The sequence below is a fragment of the Armigeres subalbatus genome, chromosome 3, assembly GCF_024139115.2.
Source record: "Armigeres subalbatus isolate Guangzhou_Male chromosome 3, GZ_Asu_2, whole genome shotgun sequence".
NCBI lineage: Eukaryota > Metazoa > Arthropoda > Insecta > Diptera > Culicidae > Armigeres > Armigeres subalbatus.
Window position 1 is genome coordinate 353,247,607 of NC_085141.1, and position 20,975 is coordinate 353,268,581.

At 38.2% G+C, this 20,975-nt stretch overlaps 1 protein-coding gene across 2 annotated transcripts in view; it reads left to right on the top strand.

Moving 5' to 3' along the window:
- The window catches only part of LOC134226090 (uncharacterized), a 631,583-nt gene that overhangs the window by 339,419 nt on the left and 271,189 nt on the right, over window positions 1-20,975 (top strand). The window contains exon 2 of one of the 2 annotated variants that reach the window (XM_062706630.1): window positions 17,599-17,745. The exons of the other annotated variant lie outside the window; for it this stretch is intronic. The gene's annotated coding sequence lies outside the window, so the exon portion shown is untranslated. The remainder of the gene's footprint in view (window positions 1-17,598; window positions 17,746-20,975) is intronic. 2 annotated transcript variants of the gene reach the window in all.

Here is a 20,975-nt window from a genome sequence, read left to right on the forward strand (position 1 = left end):
AATCCAAAGCCAATCCAATCCAAAGCCAATCAAAATCCACACCAAATTCAATCCAAATCCAATTCAAATGCAATCTAAATCCAATCCAAATCTAATCCAAATCCAATTTAAATCCAATCCAAATCCAAATCTATTCCATTATTTATTTATTCAGACTAAGGCCGGAGTGGCCTGTGCGGTATATAAGAGTCTTCTCCATTCGGCTCGGTCCATGGCTACACGTCGCCAACCACGCAGTCTACGGAGAGTCCGCAAGTCATCTTCCACCTGATCGATCCACCTCGCCCGCTGCGCACCTCGCCTTCTTGTGCCCGTCGGATCGTTGTCGAGAACCATTTTCACCGGGTTACTGTCCGACATTCTGGCTACGTGCCCGGCCCATCGCAGTCGTCCGATTTTCGCGGTGTGAACGATGGATGGTTCTCCCAACAGCTGATGCAATTCGTGGTTCATTCGCCTCCTCCACGTACCGTCCGCCATCTGCACCCCACCATAGATGGTACGCAGCACTTTCCTTTCGAAAACTCCAAGTGCGCGTTGGTCCTCCACGAGCATCGTCCAGGTCTCGTGTCCGTAGAGGACTACCGGTCTAATTAGCGTTTTGTAGATTGTCAGTTTGGTACGGCGGCGAACTCTATTCGATCGGAGCGTCTTGCGGAGTCCGAAGTACGTACGATTTCCAGCCACTATGCGTCTCCGAATTTCTCTGCTGGTGTCATTTTCGGCAGTCACCAGTGAGCCCAAGTACACAAATTCTTCTACCACCTCGATTTCGTCACCACCGATGCAAACTCGCGGTGGGTGGCTCACATTGTCTTCTCTTGAACCTCTTCCTATCATGTACTTCGTCTTCGACGTGTTGATGACTAGTCCGATCCGCTTAGCTTCCCTCTTCAGTCTGATGTAGGCTTCCTCCATCTTCTCAAAGTTACGTGCCATAATATCTATGTCGTCGGCGAAACCAAATAGCTGGACGGACTTATTGAAAATTGTACCGCTCGTGTTAATCCCTGCTCTTCGTATTACACCTTCCAAAGCGATGTTGAATAGCAAACACGAAAGACCATCACCTTGCCGTTACCCTCTGCGCGGTTCGAAGGGACTCGAGAAACTGAAACTCGAACTACGCACATCACCCGATCCATCGTTGCTTTGATCAACCGTGTCAGTTTATCTAAAAAACCGTAATCGTGCATTAGCTGCCATAGCTGGTCTCGATCGATTGTATCATATGCGGCTTTGAAGTCGATGAATAGATGATATGTGGGCACGTTGTATTCGCGACATTTCTGCAGTACTTGGCGAATGGCAAATACCTGGTCCGTGGTGGAGCGTTCGCCCATAAAACCCGCCTGGTACTGCCCCACGAACTCCCTTGCAGTTAGTGCTAGTCGACGGCATAAAATTTGGGAGAGTACCTTGTAGGCGGCGTTCAGCAATGTGATTGCGCGGTAGTTGCTACAATCCAGCTTATCGCCCTTTTTGTAGATGGGACACACGACACCTTCCATCCATTCCTGCGGCAAAACTTCCTCCTCCCAAATCTTGGTAATGACCCAGTGCAGCGCTCTAGCCAGTGCCTCACCACCGTGTTTAAATAGCTCTCCTGGTAGTTGGTCAACCCCAGGGGCTTTGTTGTTCTTGAGCCGGCCAATCTCCTCCTGGATTTCCTGGAGATCCGGAGCCAGTAGAATTATGTCCTGCGCGCGTTCTCCCAGGTCCATCACCATACCGCCATCTTCGTCTGCCACATCGCCATTCAGGTGTTCTTCGTAGTGCTGCCGCCACCTTTGGATCACCTCACGCTCGTTCGTAAGAAGGTTCCCGTTTATGTCCTTACACATATCGGGCTGTGGCACGTGGCCCTTACATGAACGGTTCAACTTCTCATAGAACTTTCGTGTGTTATTAGCGCGGTACAGTTGCTCCGTTTCTTCACGGTCTCGATCTTCTTGCTGGCGCTTTTTCCTCCGGAAAATCGAGTTTTGTCTGTTCCGCGCCTGTTTATATCGTGCCTCGTTCGCCCTCGTGCGGTGTTGCAGCAATCTCGCCCATGCTGCATTCTTCTCTTCCACTAACTGCTCACATTCGCCGTCATACCAGTCGTTTCTCGGATCCGGGGGCACCGTGCCAAGTGCAGCGGTTGCGGTGCTACCAATGGCGGATCGAATATCTCTCCAGCCATCTTCAAGAGATGCTGCGCCTAGCTGCTCTTCCGTTGGAAGTGCCACTTCCAGCTGCTGCGCGTATTCTTGGGCTAGTCTACCATCTTGTAGCCGCCCAATGTTAAGCCGCGGCGTCCGACTTCGACGCGTGTTGTACACCGTCGAGAGTTTTGAGCGCAGGCATACTGCAACGAGGTAGTGGTCGGATTCAATATTCGCACTGCGGTAAGTGCGGACGTTCGTGATGTCGGAGAAGAATTTACCGTCGATTAGAACGTGGTCGATTTGGTTTTCCGTTTCTTGGTTAGGTGATCTCCATGTGGCCTTGTGGATATTTTTGCGGGGAAAGAAGGTGCTTCGGACTACCATTCCGCGGGAGGCTGCGAAGTTTATGCATCGTTGGCCGTTGTCATTCGATACGGTGTGCAGACTATCCGGTCCGATGACCGGTTTATACATTTCCTCCCTTCCTACCTGTGCGTTAACGTCCCGCAGTGGGCATCCATCGTATGTCTGCTCCAGCTGTGCGTAGAACGCTTCTTTCTCGTCGTCGGGTCTCCCTTCGTGTGGGCAGTGCACGTTGATGATGCTATAGTTGAAGAAACGGCCTTTAATCCTCAGCTTGCACATCCTTGCGTTGATTGGCTGCCACCCAATCACGCGTTGGCGCATCTTACCCAGCACTATGAAGCCGGTTCCCAGCTCGTTGGTGGTGCCACAGCTTTGGTAGAAGGTAGCCGCTCGATGCCCGCTTTTCCACACTTTCTGTCCTGTCCAGCAAATCTCCTGCAGCGCCACGACGTCGAAGTTGCGGGGATGTAATTCATCGTAGATCATCCTGTCGCAACCTGCGAAACCTAGCGACTTGCAGTTCCATGTTCCAAGCTTCCAATTGTGATCCTTTATTCGTCGCCTAGGTCTTTGCCGATTATATCGAGTCGCATTATCTCTTATATTGTTCGTAATGATTGGTTTTCTAGGCGGCTTATTGGGCCTGCGCAAACCTCCTGTCTCGTCGGAGGGCCATCGTGTCAGGGCTGTTTAGCGTCCCACCTAACACCAGGACTTTGGCTTGTGCGCTTTGAGCGGCACACGGTCGCTTTGGTGGAGTTTACTTGCGGATACATGCAGCTTTTTATAGAGGTTTAACAGGGCCCACTGTCAAACCCCACCACATCCTAGGCAAGCCCCACAACTCGCAGATGGCCTGGGGAGGGATCGTCAAGCCTTTGGACATAGTCCCTGCTGCCCGCTATTCTATTCCATATCCAATCCAAATACAATCCAAAATCAATCCATATCCAATCTAAATACAATTCAAACTAAATCCAATCCAAATCCAATCAAAATTCCAACCAATTTCATAGCAAATCAAATCCAATTTCAATCCTAATTCTAGTTAAATCCGATCCAAATTCAATTCCAATTCAAATGCAATCCAAATCCAAATAAAATTCAATACAAATCCAAATACAATTCAAATCAAATCTAATCCAAATACAATTCAATTTCAATTTAAATCCAATCCAAATCCAATCCAAATTCAAACCAAATCCAATCCAAATTCAATCCAAACCCGAGTTAAATCTGTTCCAAATTCAATACAATTCCATTTCAAATCTATTTCATATTCAATCCAAATCAAATTAATATCCAATCCTATTTCAATCAGTCAAAACAAAAGCTCGACAGCATGAGCTAGATTTCGATATAAGCAGAAAAGAACTTAGAACTCAAAAAGTAGGATCTTAAAATGAACTCGTTTTCTTAACTAGATTCTGCACAGACTGTAACCTACCAGATTCGAAATAGAGAATTAAGATTAAACGTCAGCAATATTTATTATGAATATATTCTGACCATATTCAGAATTAAATGTTTCCTAATCGAGAACCGATCCAAAACAAATTCCACACAAATTATTAAGAGTTTGTAAAAAAAAAATATGTCCAATAAAAAGATTACTTTTTTTTTTGGTTTAGCAAATAACTGCACCGTGTTGGTCGCAACCAGCCCTGAGGTTGCAGAAAAGGATCGTGTGATGTTTGATGTTTGTCGAGTGCAAACCGTCGTTGGCCGCTGCCAATCGATGGCATTCCTTTTTCGTCTTGAAGTACCAACTAATAACAGTCGCCTTGTCGTGTACTTACTGAAAATGGAAAGAGAAGAACAATGGGGCGGCGGTGGCGCCCACCATCCCAAAAAAAAGCTTCTATTCCGAAACCACCACGAAACAACAATAAAGCAGCGGAAATCGAACGGTATACAAAATTTCACACAAATAATAGGCATATCGTTGATGAAGATGACGGGACAGAGTGAGGAGTGACGTTCTCCAAATTCCCAATCTGACATTCGAACGCACTTGGGCTGACTGACGCGCGGGGAGAAGCACGAACAGAACCAGCGAGGTATTTGTGCGGCAGTAAATTTGTAGCTTTGAGCAGATCAAATTTAATGTCGGCGGATGACGACTGATGAGGGCTTGAAGAAACGGGCCAAATTTATTGAAAATGTGATGAAATAAGTTCTGATTGGTTGGAATTGCAGTTGAATGGTTTTATATAAAATCAAAATTAGCTAGTAACCATTCCATGGCGACATTTAATGGTACAGCGACGACTGTATGACGATTCATAATGTAAATTTCTTTGAGATATTTCAAACTACACACAAGACAAATTTTGATGTACCTAATTTAAAATGTTTTGTTCACTAACTGAATGACGAGAATAATTAACTGACATCATGTTGCTACAATACAGCTTGTATTTTTTTCGGAAATAAATTATAAAACGCATACAGAACGCACCATCATATTATTTATAAATGTCTCATGCTTGTTTAGATTACTCCAGTTCCACAATAAACGAACATCTTAAGATAACTTGAGTATGCTGTACTGCCCACGATATAGAAAGAGATTTATTCGATTAGAACTCTAACGAACAGAAAATCTCATTATTCTATTTTCAAGTTCTGCAAACAAATTATTCACGCTCTTCTCAAACTACACGCTCCCATTTCCATGTTTTGTTGTTGTTGCTGTTCCCACTAAAACCCACATTCACCGATGCTTTTCCGACTTCTAATGTTTAGTTTAGTAAGTATATTTATGGAAATGTCTTTTATGCCTTCCCACACGAGCACGCACATGCGTCGTATCTGAGCTGATCTGCACACTCGCCCAAGTCTGCAGATTTGGCCCTGCCGTCGTCGTCGTCCTCGTTGCCATCGTCGTCGTTGGTCGTGGCGTGGTCCATTCATGTGCGCTGAATTGGAAATTGAATGTTATTGCCAAAATAAGAAAAGTTTTTTCCTCCGCTATTTCTCTAATGTCATGAACGTGCACATTCACAGGAGACCTCTAATAATAAAACTTTCGCCCTCTTCGGGGGAGCACAAGTGCCCTTGCGAGAGCGAACGGCGACGTTAATTCAAAGTCAATTTCGGCTCACAGAAGTAAGTGGAAAAAGCTCGATTTCTTCGTCGGTCATTGCTCTACCGACATAATGGGGAGACAACGGTTATGCCATATTTGCAATTGAAATCTCTGCCAGGTAGACGTTTGCAAAATAGGTTATTCTTCAGATTTTCCCAAACAGAGGCAGATAGCGAATCACTTTTTTTTGTGATTCGGAGTAGACTTTTAAATTTTGTGAATGTATTCTCAAGTGATTTGATTTAAACTGAAAAATGGATTTGACTTCACTTGCACTTTGATTGAGTTTGCTTTGTTATGTATTGGATTTGGATTCAAAATAATTAAGATAAAATTTGGTGTGACTTAAATTATCCTTGAATTTGGAGTAGATATGGATTGGATTAAGTTTGGATTCGCATAAGGTGGAACTGGATTTACATTGAAGTTGAAATAAATTTGATTTTAATTGTGATTGGATATCGATTGGATAGCTTGTATTTGAAAGAAATTTGGATCGCATTTGATATATTAGGAGTATGGATTGGAATTGATGTTGATTATTAGGTTTTGATTGAATTGGATAAGAATTAGATTGATTTTGGATTGAATTTGGGTTGAATTTAAAATGGTTAGGATCTGGATCGAATTTGTATTGCATTTGGGTTTGTTTTAGATTCGACTTGGATAGAATTAAGATTAGATTTGGGTTGGATTTGGGTTAAATTGGGATTTTTTTTTTGCATATGAAAAGGATTTTTGTTGGATTTGGATTGTTTTTTAATTGGTTTAGGATTTGGCGTGGATTTAATTTGGATTAGAATTGGATTTGGATTGGATTTTGATATCGATTGGATTTGGATTCTAATTAGATTGAGTTTGGATTGGTATCAGATTTGGATTGGATTTCAATTGTGTTGGATTGGATTTGGATGAGATTTGGATAGAATTTTTGATTTCGAGGAGATTTAGATAGAATTTGGATTTCATTCGAATGGGAATTAGATTAGGATTTGGATTGGATTCATATTGGGGTTAGATTGGATTGGATTTGGCTTGGATTTGGATTGGATTTGGATCTCGATTAAATTAAAATTAGATTTGGATTGGTTATGGATTGAATTTGGATTGGATTTGGATTTCGATTAGATTTGGATTGGATTTAAATTGAATTTGGATTTTATTAAGGTTGGAATTGGATTTGGATTGGGTTTAAATTTGGTTTGAATTGTATTTTGATTTCGATTGGACTTGGATATCAATCGGATTGGTTTTTGATTTAGATTTGATAGAATTTAAATTTAGATTGGATTGAATTTAGATTGCATTTGGATGAGATTTGGATTTATATTTCATTTGATTTCGCTTGGATTTGGATAGGATTTAGATTGAATTCCGATTTGAGTTAGATTTGATTTAGACTTGGGCTGGATTGGATTTAGCTTGGATTTGAATTTCGATTGGATTGAAATAAGACTTGGAATTGGATTGGTTCTGGATTTAAATTGGGATGGATTTGGAATGGATTTGGATTGGATTCCAGTTGGATTTGAATTAGATTTGGATTGAATTTAAATTGGAGATGAACTGGACTTAGATTGGATTTTGATTCAATTTGGATTGGATTTGAATGTGCATGGGATTTGATTGGATTTGAATTTTGATTTCGATTGGATTTGGATTGGACTTGGATTTGATTTGGAAAGGATTAAGATTGGATTTGGATATGAGTTAGATTAGATTTTAATTGAATTTGATTAGATTCAGATAGGTTTTTATTTGGATTGTAAGAATTGCATTCGGATTTAAATTAGATTTGGATTTTGATTGGTTTTGAATTGAACTTGGATTAAACTTCGATTGCGTACGAGTTAGAATTGAATTGGATTCCAATTGGATTGGGGTGAGATTTGAAATGGTTTTGGATAGGATTTGGAATGGATTTGGTTGGATTTTGATTTGATTTGGATTAGATTTGGATGACTTTTGTATTGGATTTTAAATGCATTTAGATTGGATTGAATATGGAACGAATTTGGATTGGATTTGGGTTGGATTTGAATTGCATTTGGATTGGATTTGGAGTGGATTTCGATTGGATTTTAGTTGCATTTGGATTGGATTTGGAATGGATTTTAAATAGATTTAGATTGTATTTGGATGTGATTGAATTGCATGCATTTGAATTGGATTTGGATTAGATTTGGGTTGAGTTTTAATTGTATTTGGATTAGTTTGGATTGGATTTGGAAAGGATGTGGATGACATTGGCATTGGATGTGGATTGGATTTAGATTAGATTTGGATTAGATTTGGGTTGCATTGAGATTATATTAGGGTTGGATTCAAATTGGATTTGTTTCTGGGTTTGGATTGTTTATAAGTTGTAGTTTAACTGGACTTAGATTGGATTTGAATCAGTTTTGGAATTGGATTTGCATTCAATTTAAATTGTAGTTAGATTTGATTTGGATAGGATTTTAATTGAATTGGATTAGTTTTGGATAGGTTTTGATAGGTCGAATTGCATTCGGATTTATTTAGATTTGGATTTTAATTATTTTTGAATTGAACTTGGATTAAACTTCGATTGCATTTGAGTTGAAATTGAATCGGATTCGGATTACATTGGGATGAGATTTGAAATGAATTTGGATTGGATATGGATTGGATTTTAATTGGATTTGGATTGGATTTGGATTGGATTTGGATTTGATTTGGATTGGATTTGGATTGGATTTGGATTGGATTTGGATTGGATTTGGATTGGATTAGAATTGGATTTGGAGTGGATTTGGATTGGATTTGGCTTTGGTTTGGATTGGACATGGATTGGGTTTATTTTTAATTTGGATTGGGTTTGGATTGGATTTAGTATGGATTTGGATGATATTGGAATTGGATTTGGTTTGGATTTAGAATGGATTTGGTTTGGATTTGAGTTGGATTTGGATTGGATTTGGATTAGATTTGTAATGGATTTAGATTAGATTAGGGTTGGCTTCGAATTGGATTTGGTTTCGGGTTTGAATTTGGTTTTGGGTTTGGATTGGATTTGGATTGGATTTGGATTGGATTTGGATTGGATTTGGATTGGATTTGGATTGGATTTAGAATGGATTTGGTTTGGATTTGAGTTGGATTTGGATTGGATTTGGATTAGATTTGTAATGGATTTAGATTAGATTAGGGTTGGCTTCGAATTGGATTTGGTTTCGAGTTTGAATTTGGTTTTGGGTTTGGATTGGATTTGGATTGGATTTGTGTTGGATTTGGATTGGATTTGGATTGGATTTGTGTTGGATTTGGATTGGATTTGGATTGGTTTTGGATTGGATTTGGATTGGATTTGGATTGGATTTGGATTAGATTTGTAATGGATTTAGATTAGATTAGGGTTGGCTTCGAATTGGATTTGGTTTCGGGTTTGAATTTGGTGTTGGGTTTGGATTGGATTTGGATTGGATTTGTGTTGGATTTGGATTGGATTTGTGTTGGATTTGGATTGGGTTTGGATTGGATTTGGATTGGTTTTGGATTGGATTTGGTTTGGATTTGGATTGGATTTGGATTGGATTTGGATTGGATTTGGATTGGATTTGGATTAGATTTGGATTGGTTTGGTTGGTTTGGATTGGATTGGTTTGGATTGGTTTGGATTGGTTTGGATTGGTTTGGATTGGTTTGGTTGGTTTGGATTGGTTTGGATTGGTTTGGGTTGGTTTGGTTGGTTTGGTTTGATTTGGATTGGATTTAGTATGATTTGGATGATATTGGAATTGGATTTTGAATAGATATGGATTGGGTTTATTTTTAATTTGGATTGGATTGGGTTTTGATTGGTTTTGTATTTGGATTGGGTTTGGATTGGATTTGGTATGGTTTGGATGATATTGGAATTGGACTTGGTTTGCATTTCAGATGGTTTGGATTGGTTGGGTTGGATTTGGATTGGTTTGGATAAGATTTGTAATGGTTTAGATTAGATTAGGGTTGGCTTCGAATTAGATTTGGATTAGATTTGGATTGGTTTGGATTGGTTTGGTTTGATTTGGATTGGATTGGTTTGGATTGGTTTGAATTGGTTTGGATTGGTTTGGATTGGTTTGTATTGGTTTAGATTGGTTTGGATTGATTTGGATTGGATTTGGATTGGTTTGGATTGGTTTGGATTGAATTAGGATTGGTTTGGATTCGATTTGGATTGGATTTGGATTGGTTTGGATTGGTTTGGATTGGATTTGGGTTGGTTTGTGTTGGATTGGATGTGGTTTGATTTGGATTGTATTTGGTTTGGATTTGGTTTAGATTTGGATGATGTTGGATTGGACTTGGTTTGCATTTGGAGATGGTTTGGATTAGATTTGGGTTGGATTTGGATTGGTTTGGATTGGATTTGTAGTCCGTTTCCAGTCAATCCAAATCAATCCATCAAATCAATCCAAATCAGGCCAAATCAATCCAAATCAAATCAAATCGTCAATCAGTCAAATCATCGTCAATCAATCAATCGATCAAATCAATCAGTCGATCAATCATCAATCAATCAAATCAATCCGATCAAATCAATCAGGATCGATCGTCAAATCAATCAGTCAATCCGTCAATCGATCAATCAAATCAATCAGATCGATCAGTCAATCAGGTCAGTCAGGTCAGTCAAGTCAGTCAATCCATCAGTCAGGTCAATCCAGTCAGTCAATCATCAGTCAATCAGTCAATCAATCAGTCAAATCAATCAATCGATCAATCAAATCATCAGTGGTTTGGTTGGTTTGGGTTGGTTTGGATTGGTTTGGATTGGATGTAATCGTTTCCGAGTCAATCCAGTCAATCCAATCAATCATCAATCCAGTCAGTCAAATCCAATCAAATCAATCCAGTCCAATCCAGTCGATCCAGTCAATCGATCCAATCCAGTCAGTCCAATCAAATCGATCAGTCAAATCCAAATCGGTCAAGTCAGTCAATCCAGTCCAAATCCAGTCCAAATCAGTCAAATCAGTCAGATTCAGTCAAATCAATCCAAATCAGTCAAATCAATCCAAATCAATCCGATCCAATCAAATCGATCAAATCAATCCAAATCAATCCAAATCAGTCAAATTCAGTCCAAATCTAATCCAAATCCAATCCAATGGATTTGGATTGGATTTGGTGGGATTTGGATTGGATTTGGATTGGATTTGTAATCCATTCCAAATCCAATCCAAATCCAATCCAAATCCAATCCATCCGATCAATCAAATCAATCAAATCAATCCAAATCAATCCAAATCAATCAAATCCAATCCAAATCAATCCAAATCAATCAAATCTAATCCAAATCCAATCAATGGTTTGGATTGGATTTGAGTTGGATTTGGATTGGTTGGATTGGATTTGTAATCCATTCAAATCAATCAAATCAATCCAAATCAATCCATCCAAATCAATATAAATCAATCCAAATCAATCAAATCAATCCAATCAAGTCAAATCAATCCAAATCCAATCAATCCAAATCAATCCAAGTCCAAATCCAATCAATCCAGATCCAGTCAAATCAATCCAAATCAATCAAATCCAGTCAAATCAATCAAATCAATCAGATCAATCAAATCCAATCAAATCAATCCAAATCAGTCAGGATCAGTCCAAATCAATCCAGGTCAATCAATCCAAATCAATCAAATCAGTCCAAATCAATCCAAATCAATCAAATCAATCCAAATCCAGTCCAGATCCAGTCCAGATCAGTCAAATCAATCCAGGTCAGTCAGATCCAGTCCAGATCAGTCCAGATCCAGTCAAATCCAATCCAGTCAGTCCAAATCAGTCGATCCAGTCAGATCCAGTCAGTCCAGTCAGATCCAGTCAGGTTCAGTCCAGATCAGTCCAGATCCAGTCAGGTCAGTCCAGATCCAGTCAGGTTCAGTCCAGATCAGTCCAGATCCAGTCCAGATCTAGTCCAGATCCAGTCAGATCAGTTCAGATCCAGTCCTAGTCCAGTCCTAATCCAGTCCAGATCCAGCTCAGGTCCTTTCTGAAGTCAGGCAAGTTCAGTCCAGATCCGGTTCCAGTATCGTCCAGGTTCAGTCCAAGATCCAGTCCAGATCAGTCCAGATCCAGTCCAGATCTGATCCAGGTTCAGTCCAGGTCAGTTCAGATCCAGTTCAAGTCAGTCCAGATCCAGTCTGGGCCCAAAGCCAGATCCAGTCCATATCAGTCCAGATCTAATCCAGATCCAGTCCAGATCAGTTCAGATCAGTCCAGTACCAGTACAGATCCAGTCAGGCCCAAGGCCAGATCCAGTTCAGATCCAGCCTAGTCTAGTCTAAATCCGTTACAGATATAATCCTAATCCAGTCCAGGTGCAGTTCAGATCCAGTTCCAGTTTCATCAGATCCAGTCAGGTCCTGTCAAGTCCAATCAGATCCAGTCCAAGATCAGTCCAGATCAATCCAGATCCAGTCAGATCCAGTCAAATCCAGTCCAAATCAATCAGGTCAGTCAAATCAATCCAAATCAATCCAGTCCAAATCCAATCCAAATCCAGTCCAAATCAATCCAAATCCAATCCAAATCCAATCAAATCAGTCAAATCAATCAAATCAGTCCAAATCAGTCCAAATCAATCTAAACCCCAAAACCAAATCAGTCCAAATCCAATCCAAATCTAATCAAATCCAGTCCAAATCAGTTCAAATCAATTCAAATCCAGTCCAAATCCAATACAAATCCAGTCAAACCCAAAACCAAATCCAGTTCAGATCCAGCCTAATCTAATCTAAATCCATTACAAATATAATTCTAATCCAGTCAAATGCAGTTCAAATCAATTCCAATTTCATCCAAATCCAGTCCAAATCCTGTCCAAATCCAGTCCAAATCCAGTCCAAATCAGTCCAAATCCAGTCAAATCAGTCCAAATCCAGTCAAATCAATCCAGTCCAATCAAATCAATCAAATCCAATCAAATCAATCCAATCCAGATCCAGTCCAATCAGGTCAATCCAATCCAAATCAGTCAAATCCAGTTCAAATCAATCAAATCCAGTCAGTCCAAATCCAATCCAAATCCAGTCCAAATCAATCCAAATCCAGTCCAAATCAATCCAGTCCAATCCAAATCAGGTCCAAATCCAGTCAATCCAAATCCAGTCCAAATCCAGTCAAATCAATCCAAATCAATCAAATCCAATCCAAATCAATCCAAATCCAATCCAAATCGGTCAATCAATCAAATCCAATCCAATCCAAATCCAATCCAAATCCAATCCAAATCCAATCCAAATCCAATCCAAATCCAATCCAAATCCAATCCAAATCCAATCCAAATCCAATCCAAATGCAATCCAAATCCAATCCAATCCAAATCCATTTCAAATCCAACCCTAATCTAATCTAAATCCATTACAAATCTAATTCAAATCCAATCCAAATGCGATCCAAATGCAACTCAAATCCAAACCAGATCCATTCTAAATCCAAACCAAATTGAATCCAAATCCAATTCCAATATCATCCAAATCCATTCTAAATCCAATCCAATGGATTGGATTTAGTATGGATTTGGATTTGATTTATTTGGATTGGATTGGATCCAATGGATTGGGTTTGGATTGGATTTAGTATGGATTTGGATGATATTGGAATTGGATTTGGTTTGCATTTAGAATGGATTTGGATTGGATTTGGATTGGATTTGGATTGGATTTGGATTGGATTTGGATTGGATTTGTAATGGATTTAGATTAGATTAGGGTTGGATTCGAATTGATTTGATTTTGGGTTTGGATTGAAATTGGAGCTAAACTGGACTTAGATTGGATTTGAATCAGGCTTGGAATTGAATTTGTATTCATTTTGGATTGTAGTTAGATTTGATTTGGATTGGACTTAGGTCGAATTGCATTCGGATTTTAATTATATTTGAATTTTGATTGGTTTTGAATTGAACTTGGATTTAACTTCGATTGCCTTTGAGTTGGAATTGAATTGGATTAGGATTGTATTGGGATTAGATTTGAAATGAATTTGGATTTGATTTGGATTTAATTTGGATTGGATTTGGATTGGGTTTGGGTTGGATTTGGAAAGGATTTATTTTTAATTTGGATTGGATTGGATTTTGAATGATTTGGATTTGGTTTGGAATGGATTTGAGTTGGATTTGGATTGCATTTGGATTGGATTTGAATTAGATTTGGATTAGATTAGGGTTGGATTTGAATTGGATTTGGTTTTGGGTTTGGATTGAATTTAAATTGGAGTTAAACTGGATTTAGATTCGATTAGGATTGGATTAGGATTTGATTTAGATTGTATTTGGATTTTGATTTTTTTGATTAAGATTAGATTTGGATTGGAATTGAAACTGGATAGGATTAGATTTGAGTTGTATTTGGATTGGATTTTGAATGGATTTTGATTGGATTAAGTTTGGATTTAAATTAGATTTGGATTGGATTTATTTTGTATTTGGATGAAATTTGTTTTTTGAATCAATTTGGATTGGATTTGGTATGGATTTGGAATGAATTTTGGTTGGATATGGAATAGATTTGGATTGGATTTTTGTTGCATTTGGAATGGATTTGGATTGGATTTAGATTGGATTTGGATTTGGAAGGGACTTAGATTAGATCTAGATGAGATTGCATTTATGTAGATTCGATAAAAAATTATATTAGTTTTAGAATTAGATTGTATTTGGATTTTGATTCAGTTTGGATTGGATTTGAATCATGCTTGGAATTGGATTTTGATTCAATTTGGATTGTGAGTGAGATTTGATTTTGATAGGATTTGAATTGAATTTTAATTCGGATTTCGGATTCGGATAGATTTTGATTCGGATTGGACTGTGGTCGAAATGCATTCGGATTTGAATTAGATTTGGATTTTGATTGGTTTTGAATTGAACTTGGATTCAACTTCGATTGCATTTGAGTTAGAATTGAATCGGATTCGTATTGGGATTGAACTTGGTTTGGATTTGGATGAAATTTGAATTAGATTTGGATTTTAATTGGGTTCATATTGGAGTTGGGTTGGATTTTGTTTGGATTTGGATGAAATTTGGATTGGATTTCGATTGGATTTGAATTGTTTTTGAATTTGATTTTGATTGGTATTGGATCGGATTTGGATTTGATTGGATTTGGATGAGATTTAAATTGTATTTGAATTTGATTTCAACAGAATTTGTATGTTTTGGATTAGATTTTGATTGAATTGGATTAGATTGGAATTGGTTTTGATTTGAATTGGATTTGTATTTAAGTCGGATTGCATTCGTATTTGAATTATATTTTGCTATGGATTGGTTTTGAATTGGATCTATGTTGGAATTGAATCGGATTTGGATTGAACTTGGTTTAGAATTCGATTGACTTTTAATCGGTTTTGGAATGGATTCGCCTTAGATATTGTTTTGATTTGAATTTAATTTGAATTGATTTTGAATTGGATTTGGGTTGAGCTTTGTGAGGATTTTTATCGGATATGATGTGAATTATATTTTGACTGTAACCGAAATGCTTTGAATCCAAATCTATTGGTCTTGAATTCGATTTGGATTTGGATTTGAATCGGGTTTTGGGTTTTAATATAAACTTTGTTTGAATTTGATTTGGAATGTGATTGAGTTGAATTGGGATTGAAATTGATTTGCATTTAGATTGGTTTTGATGTACATTTTGAATTGATTTGGGTTTTGGTCGGAATTGAAGTGGATTTAAATTTGAATTCGATTAGTTTTGGATTTGGTTTCAAGGTTAAGGAGCCGACCATAGGGTGGTTAGGGAAGCTATTTGGAAAAGGGAGAAGGTGTGGAGGGAGAAGAATTATTTAGTTATCGATCAACTCATTATAACTTCTGAGCTCTTTGGCCGATTTCAACCAAATTTGGAACACACATACTTTATGTTAATAAGACGTCGATAGGGGAGTTAGGGATGATATTTGGAAGAGGGAGAGGGGTATGCTTAGCAGTCGATCACCTCAGTTTAACTTCTGAACCCCTTTGTCGATTTCAACGAAATTTGGAACACGCATTCTTTATTTTATGGAACCGATAGGGGGGTTAGTTATTGAAATGGAAAGGATATGGGGATCAAATATTGTCTGTACTAAGGAAACGATTGATGTGGGTAGGTCATGAGGGAGGTGTATGGAGGGTATGAGGGAGGCTTTTTGTTTAGTTGTCGATCAATTCAGTGTAACTTCTGATCCCATTTACTAATGTCCACAAAATTTAGAACCCTCTGTCCAATGTAAACTAAATTTGCAACACGCATTTTCTACCCAAAGGAAACGATTATAGAGAGACTGGGAGGGACTTTTTGAATGCGGGGGGTTATTGGGGTTGGGTAATGTTTACAAACGAACGAACAATTCAGTATGACTTCTGAACCCTTTAGACATAATTTAAATTCCCTATTATTTAGTTCATCCGAGGTTTTTTGAAATTGTGCAATGCTCCGAAAAATAATTGCCAAAATTCCTCAAAAATGGCAAATCCTCAAGAATAGCATTTTTCTGGATTTTTTTTTCCCAAAGATGACGTAAACGAAAATTATATTTCATTAAAATGATATCCCTGAAGGAAGCAGGCCATTGGCATAACATCATTTGACCTAAGGTCATTCGGCATAAAGGGCATTTGGGATAATTATGAACAGCATCAAAAGTGATGGTCATTTGACTTAACGGACGTTTGACATTTGTTTTGTGCTAACTGAAACTGTTATTTGTTTGAGTGGTGCTGGAATAAAGCCGTAATGGTGATAATAACTCCGGTTGATAATACAATTAAAACACAAAAACCTTTAAGAGAAAACATGCATTAGCTGGGTATAAAGCAAATATAATAGTCACCCTATATCGGAATCATGGCTTGCCCAATGAAAGCAATGTGTTTCCTTCTGGATGGTGGATGTGATTGCTCCATCGGTAGCATCAGTGGATGTTTTTCCTTCTTTAGAAATAGACGTTTGCCCGGAATAAGGCCATATTTTCTTCAAAATCAGTGAATGTCTCCAAAAGTGAAATCTGCCTTATTTTAATCAAATGATGAAGTTTCAAAAAGAAAACAAAATTACCATGTTGACCAATTAGTTTTACCATTCTCCGGTTGTGAAAAAAAAATTACGAACCAAACTGGCAATTCCGAGCAAGGCCGGGTACATACAGACAGCTAGTAATCTATTATAACTGGATTTACTTTTGTTTACATTTGTTTTGAACTTGTAGTTAAAGTTTAGTTTGGGTTTTATTATTGGATTTGATAAAAATTTAATTAAATATGGATTAGATTTTTTTCTGAATTGTTTTTGCTTTGATTTTTTAACATACTTGGTGAATTCATTTAAAAAAACTTTTTGGGGATCAAAATTTAATATACATTATATGTGCATCTTACCGGGGCCTTCCATTCTCGTGCAGTAAGAAGCGCGGCTTAAAAGCAAGACCATCCTGAAGGTGGCTGAGTTCGATTCTCGGCCCGGTCTAGAGAATTTCTGGTTTCGAAATTTTCTCGACTTCCCTGGGCATAAATGTATCATCATGTTAGTCTCATGATATACGAATGCAAAAATGATAACTCGGCTTAGAAACCTCGCAGTTATCAACTGTAGAAGTTCTCACTGAATACTAAGCTGCTAGGCGGCAATGTCATAGTGGGGGATGTAATGTCAATAAGAAGAAGATACGAAGTTGAAATCTTCTACAACCCTAGACTTTCCCGCGAAATAAATTCTTTGAAATAGTTCTCCTAGAAACTTATATTGTCACAGACATGTTTTTAAGCGAATAGTCCCCGATAGGAAGCCAACTTCAGTCAACCCGGTCGCTCGCACCGCACTCAGGGAAAACATAACATCCTAAGTAGAAAAAACAAGCAGTGAAAGAGACACACAAGCACTTAATCCCCAATCCCCTTCCTATACTTCATCCGGATCACGAGCGAACGAGCGAGAAAGCCAGATGAAAACACAAACAATAATTGTGCAATTTTCCAACTTCCAGCTAATCCATCTAAATGCCTCCACCCTCTTAAGGCGATCGCACCGACCGAATCGAACCACGAGGCACGGTACGAACCCTGCCTGCCTGCGCGGCTGGGGCCAACAGCCAGCTAGGCTAGGCCAAGCCATCGGCTGGCTGACCATAAAGGTAAGTTGTTTTTCAGCATCTTACATTTTCAATTTGCTCATATCCATTATCTCTCCGGCTGCTCTCTCGGTCGGATTTCTTCCGTACCCCGGCCACTGACTACTTTCGCCCGTCCGTCCGGTCCACGATTTTGAATAGACTTTATCCGCGTGCCCACACCACCCGTGCCTTGTCGACCGAACCGTTTAATATGGCTTGTTTGTGTGGTTTTAGAGAAGAGTTTTGTTCGGTCGGTATGCACTTCCACTTCCATTTCATCGTCAAACGTGGACACGGCGAATTCCAGCTTTTGAGTGGATTGCCACTATTCGTTGGATGTTATTTGGAACGGATTGTCTTTGGGTGACAATTTAATACTCAAGTAGCCCGTTTTGATGATGGCCATTTTACGATACCGACCGTCAGTGGTGCCATCCCAGTGGACCCTGTTTTCAGTTCTAGAAGGCACTGTTGTATTCCAAAAATAAAATTAGATATGTTCTACATTATCAAAATAAACACATTATTAGCAGAAATAATTAATATTGAGCGTCTTAGGGGAAAATGTTACAAGGAAAATTTCAAACTTCCATTTACTTCCACTATAATCACTAATGTATCATCAGATACGTATTTCGTTTTCTACTTGAAAACTTCTTCAGTGTTTTGTTATCGACTGAAGAAAAACATTGATTTCTAACTTTAAATATGGAGTACAGGTACAAAAGGTATGAATTATGTGGGTACAATTAGGGCATGTCACTTGGATCGGTTCGTCGTCGTCTTGTGGGTAGTAATTTAAAGAGCCAGGTGAATCCGTTTCCTTGATCTTTGTTTAGTAAGTTTAATTGTTTTTGTTTGTAAATTTCTAAGCTTTCTGCTACGTCAAGTTTCCAAGGATTTTGGATGTGTCTGAGAATTGATATGTTGTCTTTAGTTAAATGGTGATCTTCGATAAATATATGTTCTGCTACTTTTGATTTGAAATGATAATGTAAACCTTTTTCTGTGTCTTTGGTTGCTTTTGTGACTTCTGCCAAATGTTCTTTGAACCTCATATCTAATGTTCGTTTTGTTTGTCCTATGTAGATTTTGTCACAGTGAGGGCATGATATTTTATAAACTCCAGATTTTCCCAAAACTAGTTCGATACCAATTTTTTTAAGTTTAGAACGTAATGGTCTGGTTAAGTTATGATCAAAATTTACGGTTACGCGTCGCAATTCATTTGTTATTGTTGATAATGTGGTTAATGATTGTCTGTACAAAGTTTTTCTATGTTTGTCAATGATGGTCTGAATGGTTCTACTTGAGTGTCCGTTTAGTCTAGCTGTATCAAAAATGTATTAGCTGTTATAGCAAAAATACAATGATATAATCAGGAAAAACAATGGCCAGGAAACTATCCGTCAGTACGAACAATTTTGTGAATTCTTCCTCAAGGCCAGGGTTGCTACGACTACGCGGATTTTTCGATTTTCGCAGATTTCGCGGATTTGGCGCGGATTTACATAACGATTTTATGGTTTCGCGCGGATTTGGCGCGGATTTAGTTTCAGGTGAAAATTTAATCAATACAATGATAAATCTAAGGAAGTTTTTTTGAAAATTAGTTTGATTCCTATCTATAGATGGGCTTTATTTTCTTTTACAATGGTGTTGAAAAAAAATTTACGTTTCAAGGTTTTTAACCAGGCATTGCAATATCATCTGAACACAGGATATTATCTTTGCTTCTGCAAAGATATTATCCCAAATCAAAGAGCACTCTGAAAAGATATTATCATTTGAGCGTTTGATGATGATCCGGATAGCCGGCGCAGCTCGGGGTTTCTTCGCGTTGCGAAGGTGTTGCCACAACAAAAGCTGTGAAAAATTATGGACATTGCACTTTGGTTACTGAGCGGATAGATAACTAAGATCGATATCCCATCATTTCATCAGTATATTTGCTCAAAAGATCGAATGATGTGATGGTTTGCAATGCCTGTTATTAACATTATTTTTTCGGATAAGTACAAGTCCTTATTTAATGGCATGTATTACACTCTCAAGCATTATTAAAACTAATGTTATGAGGAGAGATACGCCACTTGTTGTCATTTTTAATCCATTCTAAAACACGACGCACACAAACCATGTTGTCTATTGAAGGACATGAACACCAATTTTCATCTTGTCAATTTCTTTGTAATTCCAAAATGTTTGTCAGTTTCGAATTGGTTGTTTCTTTTACGATGAACCACTCATCATGATATATTATATCATTCTTCAAAAGTAGTCAAGAATTCTTTCATAATATTGGAACATTTTATATTTCCTTTATAACATTCATCTAGAACGAATAAGGGTTTTGAAAACATAAAAATGTTCTGTGATTTAATGCAGATGTCTCATTTTAATAAGTTCTTCCGCAGAAAGTCGGTAAAAAATTAGAAAATGATTCTCAAAAGTTATTTCTGGCGGGTTTTTTATGATGTTTTCGGTAAACTCCGATTTTACAGGATTACCAACAGAAAACGAAGAAAATTCCTTAAGAAGTTTCCACAAAGACCCTATGGTGATCCTTGTATAAATTCCTTGCAAATAAATTTCCACAGCGTAAAAAGGATTTCTGCAGCATTAAAAACCCGAAAAATTATAAATACATTTTTGGAGGAATTTCCTGGAGCGGTGACCTCAGGAATGACTATAGAAAATCGAAAAGAATGCCGCCTTGAATTTACAAAAGAGTTATAGCGATGATCACAGAAATTTCTTTAATAATTTCTCAATAATAGAACCGGGAGTTTTTCCGCAGGAAGTCACCAATCAATTTCAGCAAGAATTTCTAAAGCGATTTCCGTAGGAATTCATGAAGGGATTTCTGCAAGTAAGCTCTGAAGATTTTCCGGAGGTTATTTGTGGAGAGTTTACTTGAAGTCATAATAAATTTCTCAAATGAATTAAAAAATAATTTCCCAGGAATTTTTTGTAAAAATTCTCGGAGGAATTCCCACAGATATTTGGGGGCAATTTCAGTACTTCAGCAGATTCAAGGGCAGTTGGATTTCTGCAAACATTTCTATGAAAATTTCCGGAGGATGACCCGTAGAAATTTCTGGGATGAATCTGCGCACGAAAGATAAATTCCAGTAAGAATGGTCAAACAAATTTCTGCATGAACTTTTTAAAAAGCTTGATACAAGAATTGAAGGAGAAATAACGGACTAATTTCTGTTGGAGTTTAAGCAAATTATTCAGCCGTATTT